Source organism: Triticum urartu, chromosome 5 (genome assembly GCF_003073215.2).
Source record: "Triticum urartu cultivar G1812 chromosome 5, Tu2.1, whole genome shotgun sequence".
In the NCBI taxonomy this organism is placed as follows: Eukaryota; Viridiplantae; Streptophyta; class Magnoliopsida; order Poales; family Poaceae; genus Triticum; species Triticum urartu.
The window spans coordinates 87,147,681-87,164,875 of record NC_053026.1 but is presented as its reverse complement, the minus strand read 5'-3'; the positions used below and the strand labels follow the sequence as shown (position 1 = coordinate 87,164,875).

The 17,195-nt window shown below is 45.0% G+C and overlaps 1 long non-coding RNA gene across 2 annotated transcripts; it reads right to left on the bottom strand.

Moving 5' to 3' along the window:
• Positions 1-11,814: 11,814 nt before the first annotated feature.
• On the bottom strand, positions 11,815-14,174 carry LOC125555711. Of its 2 annotated transcripts, XR_007304823.1 has the most exons (4): positions 13,924-14,173; positions 13,730-13,823; positions 12,619-12,734; positions 11,815-12,251 (listed from the first exon to the last, which is right to left on the bottom strand). It is a non-coding gene; the product is annotated as an uncharacterized LOC125555711 (long non-coding RNA). The 2 variants fall into 2 exon arrangements; XR_007304822.1 differs by having other exon boundaries at positions 12,619-13,823; positions 13,924-14,174.
• Positions 14,175-17,195: the final 3,021 nt, after the last annotated feature.

Genomic DNA, 17,195 nt, shown 5'->3' with positions numbered 1-17,195 from the left:
TACAATCAACATAAGCAAGCAAGATACTATCAGGTACTAAGTTCATGATAAATTTAAGTTCAATTAATCATATTACTTAAGAACTCCCACTTAGATAGACATCCCTCTAATCCTCTAAGTGATCACGTGATCCAAATCAACTAAACCATGTCCGATCATCACGTGAGATGGAGTAGTTTCATCGGTGAACATCATTATGTTGATCATATCTACTATATGATTCACGCTCGACCTTTCGGTCTCCGTGTTCCGAGGCCATATCTGTATATGCTTGGCTCGTCAAGTATAACCTGAGTATTCCGCGTGTGCAACTGTTTTGCACCCGTTGTATTTGAACGTAGAGCCTATCACACCCGATCATCACGTGGTGTCTCAGCACGAAGAACTTTCGCAACGGTGCATACTCAGGGAGAACACTTCTTGATAATTTAGTGAGAGATCATCTTATAATGCTACCGTCAATCAAAGCAAGATAAGATGCATAAAAAGATAAACATCACATGCAATCAATATAAGTGATATGATATGGCCATCATCATCTTGTGCTTGTGATCTCCATCTCCGAAGCACCGTCATGATCACCATCGTCACCGGCGCGACTCCTTGATCTCCATCGTAGCATCGTTGTCGCCTCGCCAATCTTATGCTTCCACGACTATCGCTACCACTTAGTGATAAAGTAAAGCATTACAGCGTGATTGCATTGCATACAATAAAGTGACAACCATATGGCTCCTGCCAGTTGCCGATGACTTGGTTACAAAACATGATCATCTCATACAATAGAATTCAGCATCATGCCTTGACCATATCACATCACAACATGCCCTGCAAAAACAAGTTAGACGTCCTCTACTTTGTTGTTGCATGTTTTACGTGGCTGCTACGGGCTTTAAGTAAGAACCAATCTCACCTACGCATCAAAACCACAACGATAGTTTGTCAAATAGACTCCGTTTTAACCTTCGCAAGGACCGGGCGTAGCCATACTTGGTTCAACTAAAGTTGGAGAGACAGTCGCCCGCAAGCCACCTGTGTGCAAAGCACGTCGGGAGAACCGGTCTCGCGTAAGCGTACGCGTAATGTTGGTCCGGGTCGTCTCGTCCAACAATGCCGCCGAACCAAAGTATGACATGCTGGTAGGCAGTATGACTTGTATCGTCCACAACTCACTTGTGTTCTACTCGTGCAAATAACATCAACATAAATAACCTAGGCTCGGATGCCACTGTTGGGGAACGTAGTAATTTCAAAAAAATTCCTACGCACACGCAAGATCATGTGATGCATAGCAACGAGAGGGGAGAGTGTTGTCTACGTACCCAACGCAGACCGACTGCGGAAGCGCTGACACGACGTAGAGGAAGTAGTCGTACGTCTTCACGATCCAACCGATCAAGCACCGAAACTACGGCGCCTCCGAGTTCGAGCACACGTTTAGCTCGATGACGATCCCCGGACTCCGATCCAGCAAAGTGTCGAGGAAGAGTTCCATCAGCACGACGGCGTGGTGACGATCTTGATGAACTACAGCAGCAGGGCTTCGCCTAAACTCCGCTACAGTATTATCGAGGTATATGGTGGTAGGGGGCACCGCACACGGCTAAGGAATAGATCACGTGGATCAACTTGTGTGTCTAGAGGTGTCCCCTGCCTCCGTATATAAAGGAGCCAAGGGGGAGGGCTGGCCGGCCAAGGAGGAGGGCGCAGGAGAGTCCTACTCCCTCTAGGAGTAGGATTCCCCCTCCAATCCTAGTCCAACTAGGATTCCTCGGAGGGGAAAAGAGGAGGAGGGGCCCGGCCACCTCTCCTAGTCCTAATAGGACTAGGGGAAGGGGGAGGCGCGCAGCCCATCTAGGGCAGCCCCTTCTCTTTTCCACTAAGGCCCACTATGGCCCATATAGCTCCCGGGGGGTTCCGGTAACCCTCCCGGTACTCCGGTAAAATCCCGATTTCACCCGGAACACTTCCGATGTCCAAACATAGGCTTCCAATATATCAATCTTTATGCCTCGACCATTTCGAGACTCCTCGTCATGTCCGTGATCACATCCGGGACTCCGAACAACCTTCGGTACATCAAAATGCATAAACTCATAATATAACTGTCATCGTAACCTTAAGCGTGCGGACCCTATGGGTTCGAGAACAATGTAGACATGACCGAGACATGTCTCCGGTCAATAACCAATAGCGGGACCTGGATGCCCATATTGGCTCCTACATATTCTACGAAGATCTTTATCGGTCAGACCGCATAACAACATACGTTGTTCCCTTTGTCATCGGTATGTTACTTGCCCGAGATTCGATCGTCGGTATCCAATACCTAGTTCAATCTCGTTACCGGCAAGTCTCTTTACTCGTTCCGTAATACATCATCTCACAACTAACATATTAGTTGTAATGCTTGCAAGGCTTTATGTGATGTGTATTACCGAGAGGGCCCAGAGATACCTCTCCGACAATCGGAGTGACAAATCCTAATCTCGAAATACGCCAACCCAACATCTACCTTTGGAGACACCTGTAATGCTCCTTTATAATTACCCAGTTACGTTGTGACGTTTGGTAGCACCCAAAGTGTTCCTCCGGCAAACGGGAGTTGCATAATCTCATAGTCATAGGAACATGTATAAGTCATGAAGAAAAGCAATAGCAACATACTAAACGATCGGGTGCTAAGCTAATGGAATGGGTCATGTCAATCAGATCATTCAACTAATGATGTGACCTTGTTAATCAAATAACAACTCTTTGTTCATGGTTAGGAAACATAACCATCTTTGATTAACGAGCTAGTCAAGTAGAGGCATACTAGTGACACTTTGTTTGTCTATGTATTCACACATGTATTATGTTTCCGGTTAATACAATTCTAGCATGAATAATAAACATTTATCATGATTATAAGGAAATAAATAATAACTTTATTATTGCCTCTAGGGCATATTTCCTTCACTCAATACAATGGTAAATTGTATAGGTGCACTAGTTCGGCGAAGAGATGGTGATACAGGTGGTATATGGATGGTAGATAAAGGTATTTGTAATCTGAAATAATAAAAACAGCAAGGTAACAAATGATAAAAGTGAGCGTAAACGGTATTGCAATGCGTTGAAACAAGGCCCAGGGTTCATACTTTCACTAGTGCAAGTCCTCTCAACAATACTAACATAATTGGATCACATAACTATCCCTCAACATGCAACAAAGAGTCACTCCAAAGTCACTAATAGTGGAGAACAAACGAAGAGATTATGGTAGGATACGAAACCACCTCAAAGTTATTCTTTCCAATCAATCCGTTGGGCTATTCCTATAAGTGTCACAAACAGCCCTAGAGTTCGTACTAGAATAACACCTTAAGACACAAATCAACTAAAACCCTAATGTCACCTAGATACTCCAATGTCACCTCAAGTATCCGTGGGTATGATTATACGATATGCATCACACAATCTCAGATCCATCTATTCAACCAACACATAGGACCTCAAAGAGTGCCCCAAAGTTTCTACCGGAGAATCACGACGAAAACGTGTGCCAACCCCTATGCATAGGTTCATGGGCGGAACCCGCAAGTTGATCACCAAAACATACATCAAGTGAATCACGTGGTATCCCATTGTCACCACAGATACGCACGGCAAGACATACATCAAGTGTTCTCAATTTTTTAAAGACTCAGTCCGATAAGATAACTCCAAAGGGGAAACTCAATTCATTACAAGAGAGAAGAGGGGGAGGAGAAACATAAGATCCAACTATAATAGCAAAACTCGCGATACATCAAGATCGTGCCAAATCAAGAACACGAGAGAGAGGGAGAGAGAGAGATCAAACACATAGCTACTGGTACATACCCTCAGCCCCGAGGAAGAACTACTCCCTCCTCGTCATGGAGAGCACCGGGATGATGAAGATGGCCACCGGGGAAGGGTTGCCCCCTCCGGCAGGGTGCCGGAATGGGTCTAGATTGGTTTTCGGTGGCTACGGAGGCTTCTGGCGGCGGAACTCCCGATCTATTGTGCCCCCTGATGTTTTTAGGGTATATGGAGATATATAGGCGAAAGGAGTACGTAGGTGGACCGAAGGGGGGGGGGCACGAGGTAGGGGGCGCGCCCCAGGGGGGTGGGCGCGCCCCCTACCCTCGTGAGCTCCTCCTTCATCTTTTGACGTAGGGTCCAAGTCTATCCGGTAGGTTTCCTTCCAAAAATAACTTCTCCAGTTGATTTCGTTCCGTTTCGACTCCGTTTGATATTCCTTTTCTTCGAAACACTGAAATAGGCATAAAACAACAAATCTGGGCTGGGCCTCCGGTTAATAGGTTAGTCCCAAAAGTAATATAAAAGTGGATAATAAAGCCCAATATTGCCCAAAACAGTAGATACTATAGCATGGAGCAATCAAAAATTATAAATACGTTGGAGACGTATCAATAAACCGGCAAGTTCTACATTTTCAAACCGGCTGAATATCAGTTGAATATTTGAAGACCAATATTTTTGTCAAATCAGAGCATTGAAGGCCGATTCAAATGCATTCTTTATTTACAAATATCTTCTGCAAGTAAATTGATTAGGAAGCTGGTCTATTGACTCAGATTTTTTAGAAGAAAGAAATGATAAGGACTTAAGGATGATCATGTGCCGGTTTATAAGAATATTTAACCCGGAGCACAACCCACCAAATTTGTTCTTGTGTTTGTTTTACAGGATCAGTTTAACATGGATAAATCCAAATTAAACTGGGGCTAATGTCGGGGATATACCCCGCCGTATGAACCCGGAGCAACGCTGTGTGTGCCATCCCATCATTTGATACAATGAGCGTCAAATAGGGAAATCTGAAAAGAGGGAAGGTATGGTTGAAGGCTACTGGCTGCGGCAGTACTCGTATGGGGCCACATTGGACCTCCTGCATTTGTCCCATCAATATGGCGGGCTTGGAGTTATTATTCTCTGGTCTGAATATTTGCCATGTGAATCCCTACTTAACTCTGGTTGCGTAAAACAATGAGCAAACACACAGGGCTCAACGTCATGGGCCTGGCACAATAGGAGGCGGGGCGAGTGATTTCTTTTTCGGGTTTCTGATAGTGGCTTTTTCATTGTTTTGGTAGCTTTTTCCACTCCGATTTCTTTTGTCTTGAGTTTCATATTTCATCCGGGTCTTCGCTGTGGTTTGCTTTGTTCGGCCTTTTTTTCTTTTTTCTTTTTAGAAAAAGGTTCACAAGTTTTTTAAAATACACATGAAATTGTAAAAATCTTCACATTTTTAAAATAAATGATCAAGTTTTTTCAAAAAATATTCACAAAATTAAAATATATTCAATATTTAAAATAATTAAATGGTTCTATTTTTATGGAAGACCCACGCGAAAACCCGTGAAACCAAAAGACCAGATAAAATTCGCTAGAAACCATTTAGCGACAGCATGGGCCGACCCATGTAGCGATCTGTGTGTCATCCCAACATTTTGACGCACAAAGCGTGGTATAGGGACTCCCATTCGGCTTGTTTGCTGGTCTGGGACGTCTTCATAAGGACCTTCTAAGTTGGGCTTCTTGACCCTAAAACGAAGTTGGGGTAGTTCCATGAGCCACTAGCTTGGCTTTGTTACATGATGTTGTATACACGATCCGGAGTCCTTTGAAAGTTTGAGGACCAATTTTGTTCCCCCAAAGTTTGTATCTCGCAGATGATTGTCAAACATGCTAGTCTTGTCAGGATGCAACACATTAGTATATCTCGGTGTGCCTTGGGCCCTTCCCGAGTGAGGCAAATCAATATTCATAGTGTGACTCTCAAGAGTGATTTTTTTTTTTGAGATTTCGGCTGTGATACCAGAGCACTGCCGATAGCTTCATTCGCAAGGCTAACATACTAGGAAAACATGGCCAGCATTTCAACCCTGCTGAGTGGTCGCTAAAGATGTTCCTCTTTCCTGTTCTTCCCGCCGAGGAAGAAAGGTGCTCTGTTTTGGTCAGCCCGGTCGCCCCACGTACTGAATCTTTCCGGTCAAATGCATGCCGCTACGATACATACACCGAACGAACGAGACAAATTAGCACGCCGAAGCCCGTGCGACCTGATCACAAAACGCGCTGCAGCTAGTCGCCAAGGCAAAGCGTCAGGTCGATGCGCTCGCCCGCCGCTGCATGCCTGCGAGCTAATTTGGCCTTTTCACGGCCGGTATCCCTGTCCGGTAGCCGTCGGAGGGACCTAAGCTAAATTAAACACTAGGTTTGGCGCTAGCTTCTGCCAAGATCGATCCGATAACGGCCTTGGAGTTGGACATGAGTACGTGATCCGTAACGGCTAGCGCCGATGCAGCCAGCCATGCAGGCGTTTACCAGCCCTAGCTAGCTATACGTGCCTGTCGGATGTCCCTCCATTCAGAAGCTAGACTTGCCTACTATCCCTAGGCCGCAGTGCATATGCATGCATGCATGCCTACGGGCGATGACAGGCATATCCATACATGCTTTGGCTTTGCAATTTGCAACAGGTACTCGAGCTGCATGCATGCTCATGCTTTCGTTATTGGCAGCATGGCCACTTGCCCTGGCTTGCTATCCATGCACATTCGAGTATGTGACGTCCGTGTGATTACACATAGGTCAAGGTTCTTACTTAAGTTACTCATCTTGGATCAAATCTTTGTGGACGGTTGAATAGATTGGATCAAGCCTAGTCAGTGTACTTTCTCCGTTTTTATTTACTCCGCATATTAACTTTAACTGAAGTCAAACTTTATAAAATTTGACCAAGTTTATAGAAAACAATACGAACATTTGCAGTAAAAAAATTATATGATGTGAAAATATATGTAATGATGAATCCAATGGTATATATTTGGTGGTGTATATGTTAATATATTTTTGTACAAACTTGTTGAAAGTATATAAAGTTTGACTTTAGACAAATCTAATATGCGGAATAAATAAAAAAGAAGCGAGTATTTATATTGGTTTATTTATTTTCTTTTCCATTTTCATCTTTATAGAGTTATGGACAATATATTGATGTATACTGGCAAGCCTATTTCGTAGTAATATATATAGGGTCGCGCTATTCGTCACCCTGGGTGATAAATAGTTATTCTTCACCCCCCCCCTCTATTTTACTATCAATGCCCCGTAATTTTACGTTCCGTAAGTTTTGTCTTATTTCCGACGTAAAAAGATATCGTAAGAAAATATATAATCGTTGTAAAAAATATTTTATGTTATGTAAAATTACAAACGTAAAAACATAGTGTAAAATACATATAAACTGCAAATTTTCTTGTCTTATGACCTATATTTTTATTTTTTATGCCAAATTTTACGTAGTGAATCAATAGGAATGTAACTATTTAAATTGCAAACGTAATTTAATTATGAAATGATCGTAAGATTACCTGGGACGAAAAATAACTTATTTTGCACAGAATAAGTTATTCTTCACCCGAGGTAATCTTACGATCATTTCATAATTAAATTACGTTTCGAATTCAAATAGTTACATTCCTATTGATTCACTACGTAAAATTTGACATAAGAAAATAAAAATATAGGTCATAAGACAATTTATTTTGCAGTTTATGTGTATTTTATACTATGTTTTTACGTTTGTAATTTTACATAACAAAAAATATTTTTTACGGCGATTATATATTTTCTTACGGTTCCTTTTTGCGTCGGAAATAAGACAAAACTTACGGAATGTAAAATTACGGTGCATTGATGGTAAAATAGAGGGGGGTGAAGAATAACTATTCCTCACCAGGGTGACGAATAGCGCACTCCTGGCTTCTTTCATTCGTCAACACACACCCAACCAACCAACAACCAACCAAAAGAAGAACATGATTAGCTAAGATCGCGGTAAATCCTGGCCAAACGTACGAATGCAGTAAATCCTGACCCGGCCGGCCACCTTACACACATTTCACCCACCTCTTTTACTGCCCGCCTTACGATTAAAGTTACACCCCTCGTGCACGTGCACACCACGATCGATCGACATTGCTAAGCCGGGTGGTTAGCTAGCTTCCCTTTCACTCATCGATCAGCTGATATTATTACATAGTACTGTACTACCATATATGGGCACTTTGCATGCTGTCACAGTGTCAGTGTGGTAGCACCGGCCGTCTGAAAATGCAGCGTTATTAAGTTACATCGTAAAACTTTGGTCCGTAAGTCGGCGACGACAATTGCATGCAGCTGATAGTTGGATACTGATCCAAAGCTGTAGGAGAGCAGTAGTCGAGGTTATAGAAATTTCAAGAAACGTAGTAGAATCTTAGATATGTATCCTTGTGATGGTTTGCATTGACGGTTTTTTGGCTTCACGATGTATCTACTCTGTGGCAGTGAAGGCCGTCGCAGCTCAATCCATGCATGCATTCGAACATCTTACATGGATGCATGTGTGGTCGTACTGGCCTTCTTTTTCTTTTGCTCCAGCAGCTTGCTTCAATTCCAAGCACCATATGATCGATGATGGATCGAGGGAGAAAAGGCGAAAGGCGAATGTACCTAGCTAGCTATAGCTGCGTGCATATGCATGCATGGCGCCCCGACCGGCCGGCCAGCCTCTTTTCGTAAAGAAAAATGCACATACCGGCCGGCCGGCCAGTGCTTCTCTCTCGCGCGCGCCCGGCCGATCGATCTTTGTCTGGGGTTCTCACTCGGATCTAGCCATGTCGGTTGATCGATCGATGACCCCTTTTGCCTTTTGGGTTGCTCTGGGTTTTACGCTTGTACACCCAGCTTTGATTTTGTCTATGATCATCCCCATTACGAGTAGCAGCTTATGGAAAAGTACACAAGATAACGCATTGCCGAGGGCTGCAATCCAAAACAGCCCCTAGCCTCAAACCAATCACACAAGCTAGGGCCCTCTGCCTCCCACCGGCGTCGGCGCCAGTCCGTTTCGTCTTCGGTGGCCTTAGGGCCATAAAGGTAGCGTAGATCTCGGCCCTTGCCGGTGGGAGGGCTCAATTTTTAGATTTTTTTTTTTGAACTTTGTTAGGGTTTGTGTCCTGCTCAGGAAGGCGAGACGGCGGCGGCTCCCTTAAGATGCAATAAAGGTCTCCCCGCCTAGCCTCCATTCCGGTGGTGCGTATAGCATTATCGGTGGGCATGTGGAGGTGTGTCTCTGGCGGATCTGTCTTCGAATCTATTCGTCGTGTTCGTGTGTCTTCAGGTTGGATCCTTTTGATCTACGCTCTTTCATCACGGCGGTTGCTGTTCTGGTGCGTTGGTTCTATGGGGCCTTAGCACGATGACTCCCGACTATCTACCAAGATTTGTCCGGCTCCGGCAAGGGAGGGGCGATGACAGCGGCGCGCCTTCGGCTCGCTTCAGTACTTGTAGTCGTCGCTAGGTGGTCTACGGACCTGGATGTCATTTTTAATATTTCTAGTGTTCGTTATACTACCATGATTGAGGATGAATAAATTGAAAGTTTTTCCCGCAAAAAAGAAAAAAAAACTCACAAGTCTTCCTTAAAAAAAAAGAACTCTGAAGTCTCAACACATCTGTCCCTGATGCATGTAATATACTCCCTCTGTTTTATAATATAAGAGCGTTTTGACATTAGTATAGTATAAAAACGCTTTTATATTATGGGAGGAAGGTATATCTATAAACACTGAGCCTACTGGGTACACAGTACACTAGTACTGTACAGTCACGCTTAAATGTTTTTTTTGATTGTACCTAAATCGTAGTATCTCATTTTTACTTATATACTATGCAGCAGAGGTGAAGCATTGATATATACGAGTACGTACTACATGCATGCACGAATAGTGGTATTTTGCTAGGGCAACGGTGGAGTAGTGTTGCTCCATGCCATTTGGTCGTCAACCCATGCATGTGTCGGTTGAGAAAGCTAGGCACGCGTAGTGCTGTACGTACCTTCCCCACGTGTTCGTAACAGTTGCCTGCCCTGTAGCAGCACGTGCCATGCATGTATGCCTCGATCGTACCTAGCTAGTTTGACATGAGTCAGGTAAATTGCCCTACGTACGTACGCAGCTTGCATATCCATCGATCGATTATTGGATTTGACCACACTGACCTGAGCAATGATCAAGAACTAGTTAACCTCTGTGCCCGGTGCACCCTCGTGATGCCATCAGTCAAGACGCACGCATACACCGTGCATTTAATTGATCCAATAATAGTTTGTACCATCTTGCCTATCTAGGTGCAGATCATCGGTCCAGACACGCAGTAGTGCGTGGACCGGCCGTTGCTTGGCCACTGTACGTTAACTGTGTCCCAACTGCCAAGACCTCGCTCGTATTTTTTGACGTGCATGCTGCTTGAGTACTCGGAGTAGCTAGTAAGATTGACTATGAATCAAGCCGAGTAAGTTGTCCCTAGAGTTACAAAGAGCATGGACGCTGCTGTATCCCGGAAAAGGAGTGCTGATTGCGTTTGCGTGAGAGCAATACAAAGGTTACGAGCTCATATCATACACTAGTTCGCTACCGAAAGAAAGTTATATAACTTGGATGTTACAAAGAGCATGGTGATGTAGCAATGCAAGAATGGAAGTCTATAGGAATGTATATAAATCCAAGTCCAGTCATAGATCCGGCCGGTGAAGTTAGCACAGGTGTGTGTGGTTATGTATTTGTTGAGACTTGAGGGCCAGCCGGTGAGTTGAAGACAAAGCGATGGATACCATTGAAGACGTCCAACGAATTTTCAGGGGACCATTCACAATCATGCATATATTTCCAGATACCCCTCTCTTTCCATATGATTGTCTTGGATACCACGCCCTGCAATCATCCGGTCTGTATTCGATCGTGGCACTACTAGTAGCTAGCTACAGGTAGGTGCTACGTACGTACGTAGGTGCATGCATGAATGCCGCCAAATCGACCTAACTAGCGGCATTCATTCATGCAACTATGCAAGCATTCATAAGCACGTAGCTATCGGTGTGTATGGAGTGATTGGCAGGTGCGTATATGCAGCAACCTGTCCAACACATTACAGCTCGATCGGCAGGAGCCTCTGTGACTGTGAGAGTACATTGACGGTGAGGTTGGTAGAGAGAGAGAGACGAGCAATACTCCATTGACGGGGCACTGTGCATGGTCTCTCTCTCTCCTCTTTTTGTGCCACTGTGCCCACCGTACCGCTAGTTCGTTGTCTCTCTAGATGGTCCCTGCATGCGTGTAGGATGCACATACGCCCTACATACGTACCTACGCCAGACAGAGAGAGAGAGAAGGGGGGGGGGGGGGGGGGGGGGGGGGGGAGGGAGCACGCAGGATTATGTGCGCTAAATGATGGTCCGAGCTAGAGCGCTACACGACGATGCATGGGGCCATGGTTATTTACTCACTAATCTCCAGGAAATTAATGACCTCCCGCACGCCAACAAGAAGAAAAGCCAAAACTTCCTGTGCTGCTGACCCGGCAAGCTAGCACGCTTAGTTTCGGTTGGGTAGGTGTGGCATTAATGGATGAGAGTGAAGTGAAATTGTAATAACCACTCTCTCGCGGTTTCTTTTCACTCAAACTTCATAAAATTTGTCTAAAACCAGTATATACAACCCTAAATTTATAATGTAAATATTAATTTCATAATGCATCTGCTGATATCGATTTGGTATCGTGGATATTGATATTTATTCAAATAAACATGGTCAATTCACAAAAAAAACATGGTCAAACTTTACTATGTTAGACATTAAACAAATGTATGTGCGAAGTAAAAAATCAAAGTACTTATATATGCTTTTTGAAGCTTAGTAAGAGCAACTACAACGACAAGTACTTAAATTCGCCCCCCCTCAAACGCCCACGGACAGTGATCTGACAACACATCAAAAAATCGGTTTCACAACTGGATATCCCATTTGCAAATCATCAAATCCATATTATTGCATGCACGTGAAACCTAGCGGAGCTTGTCCGGGCCGCCGTGCCCATGTCCAGCAGCTAGTTGCTTCTCTCGGAGTATTGGTGCGTAATAAGCTCAAACATATACTTTACAAGCTCTACATGTAATACTCCAAACATTCGCCAGAAGCTCTACAAGTGTAATAACTAGCTACAAGCTCTGCAAGTATGGCAATCACAGTTACAAGCTCCACATGCGTAATAACCAGATACAGTTACAAGCTATGTTCTTCAGCGTGGAGCTCCTTCGATAGCGATCACAAACTAGGCACCTGCTACTGTCAGGACTGGGCTAACAAAACGGTGATATGCCTTTCACGGTCGCCCTGTTACATGAATCAGTAGAGAAGAATTAGAAAACTGGAGCCAATATACTAAGAAGAGACCATTCAAAAAATGACAGATATTTAGACTAGAATGACGACACAAATTCAGCTATTACCATGCTTTTTGTTCTCCAGCTAGTTAAAATGGCATACTCATTCATACAAGAAAACAAAGACACAATATGAATATACATTGCACAAGTGCGGGTCGTGCAAAAAACTTCACTACAAGAAATTGCGCCTAAACAACAATACCATTCTACTACCACAACCATCCAATCAATAGGCAAGGTTTAACATTACTACTCAGAGCACGCATACTAACATCACAAACACACTAGAGAATAAAGGGAACCAAGAGAGATACCAAAGGATGATAGCATCGCGATGATCTAGATTGAGTTAGCATCTATGAGGAGGTGAATTATCACCATGGTGTGCTTGATGATGCACACGGCCATGATCTTCTTGCCACCGTTGCATCTGTGCGCTCGATGACGGGGGTACCAATGCATTCAGGTAGAACAAAATCACCATCACTAGCCCACAACTTCAAGTGCAAACTAAGTATGTATCAAGTGACAAAGAAAACAAGTTGAGAAAAACACAGAAAATAATTACTTCATGTCATGTAGAGTTCAAACTGAATAAACATATACAAAGTTCAAACCGAATAAACATATGCATGACATTGTACAGTAGATGAAAGAAGGACAACATCTATAAGGTTAGCCGACCTTAATAAAGACATACAGAGAGAGCAAGTGTTCTCAGGTTATTCTTAACATGGCGGCCTAACTTATACTTAATTTTGAGCAAACTGTACATATGAACACAGGGTTAGGCAAGACAGTAAAGAAAAACAGAGGTGTTAGAGTTAGAAAACACTGGTGATACAAGTAGCATAAGCATAATACAACACGATATATTTGTTGTGTGGATATATACATGTAATTGTCCTTCACTGTATCTTCCAAATTAATAGTTACCACAGCAAAAACCTTGACAAGAGACGATAAACTTTGACATCATAAGGTGAGACGAAAGATAGCAAACAACACATGTCAGCCATCAATTTTTATTCTACTGAAGCAATTGGACAACAACCACCTATTTTGTAACAACTTCAGTTAATTGGGAGAATCCAACCAAACCAATTGATAATCAAAATTCTACTGAATTTTGGCGCATCAAGCAAGCAACTTAATTGGAAAAAATGGAATTTAATCAAGCATGTAAGCAAATTTGGAGCAGCAGCAAATTAGGGACCAATTCTAGGAAACCAAAACATGAACATAATTGAAGGAATATTTTTTTCCAGATTCAATTGTATATAACACATTCACAACAGAGTTAATTGGAAGCGAAATCACAACTTAAACTGCTTGTACTTAGCATGACCACGGTGCATGACAACACAATCAATCAAACAATAGTTGTAAATTCTGTTTGAGCAGGGTGATTCTGTGAGCTCGTACTTATCATGACCACGTTGCTGCCTTCCCACATGAGCTCCTCTTTGAGGTTGTCGAACTGCTCGTTGGACATGATGGCCTTATGGTCATAGTAGGACTGCACAAGAGTGCATGTTGAGGAGCAACAGAGAGAGATACAAGTCAGACAGATAGAGTAATCGACGGAAACATGAAGAAGGTGAATCAGTTGTACGTACCTATAGGGCTCTGAGGAACTCCTGCTGCTCGATGGTCCTCTTCTTCTTGCCATCGATGCTGCAGTAGGGGATCACGTTGTCGTCCACCACCTCCTCCTTCGGAGATGGCCTTCAGATCCGACCCGGGTCAGGGAGGGTCACAACTGGGGGCATGGAAGACGCCGACAGCAGCACGCCTTCAGATCCAGCACGGGTTCCAACCTAGCGTCCGGGAAAAGTAGGCTCATACATCAGGACCACTAAAACCAAGCTCTCCGTGGCCGATCCTGACCATTCAGCTAGTCGTACAACTTTGTGTACAAGTCACCTCCGCCTAAAAGAAACAAGCAGCAGCCGCAGGCCATGGTTAGTCAGCAGCTAGCACAACATAATTAACAGCCAGCTAAAGCTTAATACAAGATCATATTAATAGTTAGCATGCATCAATACAGGAATCTACGATGTTGGATAAGGTGATAAAGAAAAACAGAAATAATGGAGTTAGAAACATATGCAGCACATTGATAAAATAGAACAATAGATTTAATGTGTATATATTCTGGTGACTCTGCGAATTGTTACATGATACACTCGTGTGTGTATACTCTGATGAGCCATTACCATCTAGCCAACAACAACATGGACATAATACTAATTACCTACACAAGCCATCAATCTCTCCATGAGAAGGCCACGGTTATTCTAGAACAGTATGAGAACGGCAAGCATTGCATCCTTGCCCTTCACTCGAAGCTCCAGGACACAATAACAACATAAATGCCCACCTTTTTTGCTTGAAGGCACACATAAACTAGGGACACAGGAAATAAAAAGGCTATATTGCGCAAACACCCACTACAAAAAAAAGACACATCCGTGACATTTTGGGCCAAACGAATTTTTTCTCTCTCATACTTATGACACTTCTATAATGATAATTGTGACAAAACCCGGTATCATCATAGATGTGGTGGGGTCCTACTTCTATGACAAAAAATCATGACAGAAAATGGGCTTTTCGTCCTGGGCGGGCCGGAGACGTAGCTGCATGACATTCTTCGGGCCATCCATGACGGAAAAAACCATGGTAGAAGCGAGGGCGAGGAAAATATCGGGGTGTTCCCGGTTACGGTGGGTGTTCGGGGCCGAGCGATGTGCGTTTCTCTTGTACATGCACGCGCGTGGGTGCGAGGCATTGGGCTCTAACTGAACCGGAGCGAGGCGTTGGGCTCTAACTGAACCCGAGCGATTGCACTACAGACTACGCGTTACTGAACCTAAGCGATCGATCGATGGCTGTTAACTGAACCCGGTCGAGCGATTTCTTCGCTACTGCTGCTAACTGAAGCCGATCGATGCTGCCTCTGGATGAACAGTGAGCGTTGCTGGGGGGTTTGGATAAACAGTTCCCGGTGGGGGTGGATGAACAGGACCCCATGGTGTTGCCTCTGGATGAACAGGACCCCGATCGATCGAGCCGGTTGGGGCTGGATGAACAGGACCCCGTGGAGGGTAGGATGAACAGGACCACCCTGTGGAGGGCTGGATGAACAGTAGACGGTGGAGTGCTGGATGAAAAGTAGCCCGTGGAGGAGTGGTTGAACAGGAGCCCGTGGAGAGGGCTGGTTGAACAGTAGCCAGTGGGGTAGCGCGTGGTGGAGGATGGATGAACAGGAGCCCATGGATGAACAGTCGCAGGTGGAGGTTGGAGGAGGTCGACGATGGATGAACAGTAGCCCGTGGAGGCTGGAGGGGGTCGACGGTGGAGATGAATAGTATCCCGTGGAGTCCTGTTTTGCGGTACGCCACATGTAACGCCCCGGACACACCCGCCGGTGGTCGTTACTCCTGGCAGGATCTAGACTAGCCCCACAGATTAATATTAGTCTTTTCTGCGCACTTTGTCCTCACTCGTGCGCACCCGGGAGCAACTTCCCGGTCGGTCACCCATCCTGAAATTACTCCAAGCTGAGCACGCTTAACTTTGGAGTTCTGTTCGAATGGGCTTTCGGAAAAGAAGGAATTCCTTATTGATATGAGTAGTCTATCATCCCTATTAAGCCAGGCTATCACATACACCCCCACTTAGAGGAACCGACGTCCTCGTCGGGCCACAGGAACGTTCCCTCTTGGCACAAAAGTCTGTGCATCCAGTCCAGTACATGTGCCATGCCGTGTGCCACGACGGGTCACAAATGACATGAACAACATGACCGCACACCTGTCCGCAAACATCCGTGTAACCGCGAGGGTCGGCTCTGATACCAACTTGTAACGCTCCGGACACACCCGCCGGTGGTCGTTACTCCTGGCAGGATCTAGACTAGCCCCACAGATCAATATTAGTCTTTTTTGCGCCCTTTGTCCTCACTCGTGCGCACCCGGGAGCAACTTCCCGGTCGGTCACCCATCCTGAAATTTACTCCAAGCTGAGCACGCTTAACTTTGGAGTTCTGTTCGAATGGGCTTTCGGAAAAGAAGGAATTCCTTAGTGATATGAGTAGTCTATCATCCCTATTAAGCCAGGCTATCACATACACCCCCACTTAGAGGAACCGACGTCCTCGTCGGGCCACAGGAACGTTCCCTCTTGGCACAAAAGTCTGTGCATCCAGTCCAGTACATGTGCCATGCTGTGTGCCACGACGGGTCACAAACGTCATGAACAACATGACCGCACACCTGTCCGCAAACATCCGTATAACCGCGAGGGTCGGCTCTGATACCAACTTGTAACGCCCCGGACACACCCGCCGGTGGTCGTTACTCCTGGCAGGATCTAGACTAGCCCCACAGATCAATATTAGTCTTTTCTGCGCACTTTGTCCTCACTCGTGCGCACCCGGGAGCAACTTCCCGGTCGGTCACCCATCCTGAAATTACTCCAAGCTGAGCACGCTTAACTTTGGAGTTCTGTTCGAATGGGCTTTCGGAAAAGAAGGAATTCCTTATTGATATGAGTAGTCTATCATCCCTATTAAGCCAGGCTATCACACCACACCCCTCCCGATGAACAGGACCCCCGTTTCGACCGTAGCGCTCCAACACAAGTCCGTTTCCTCCGTTTTGCGGTACGCCACACCCCTCCGACCAACAGGACCCCCGTTTCGACCGTAGGAGGTCCGTTTCCTCCGTTTTGCGATACGCCAGACCCCTCCCAATGAACAGGATTCCGTTTCAAACGTGGCCGGTCGAACACAAGGCCGTTTCCTTCGTTCTGCGGTACACCAGGCCTCGTTTCCATCGGCTGTTCCGTACAAGCCCCCCCGATGAACACGATGACGCATTCCGTT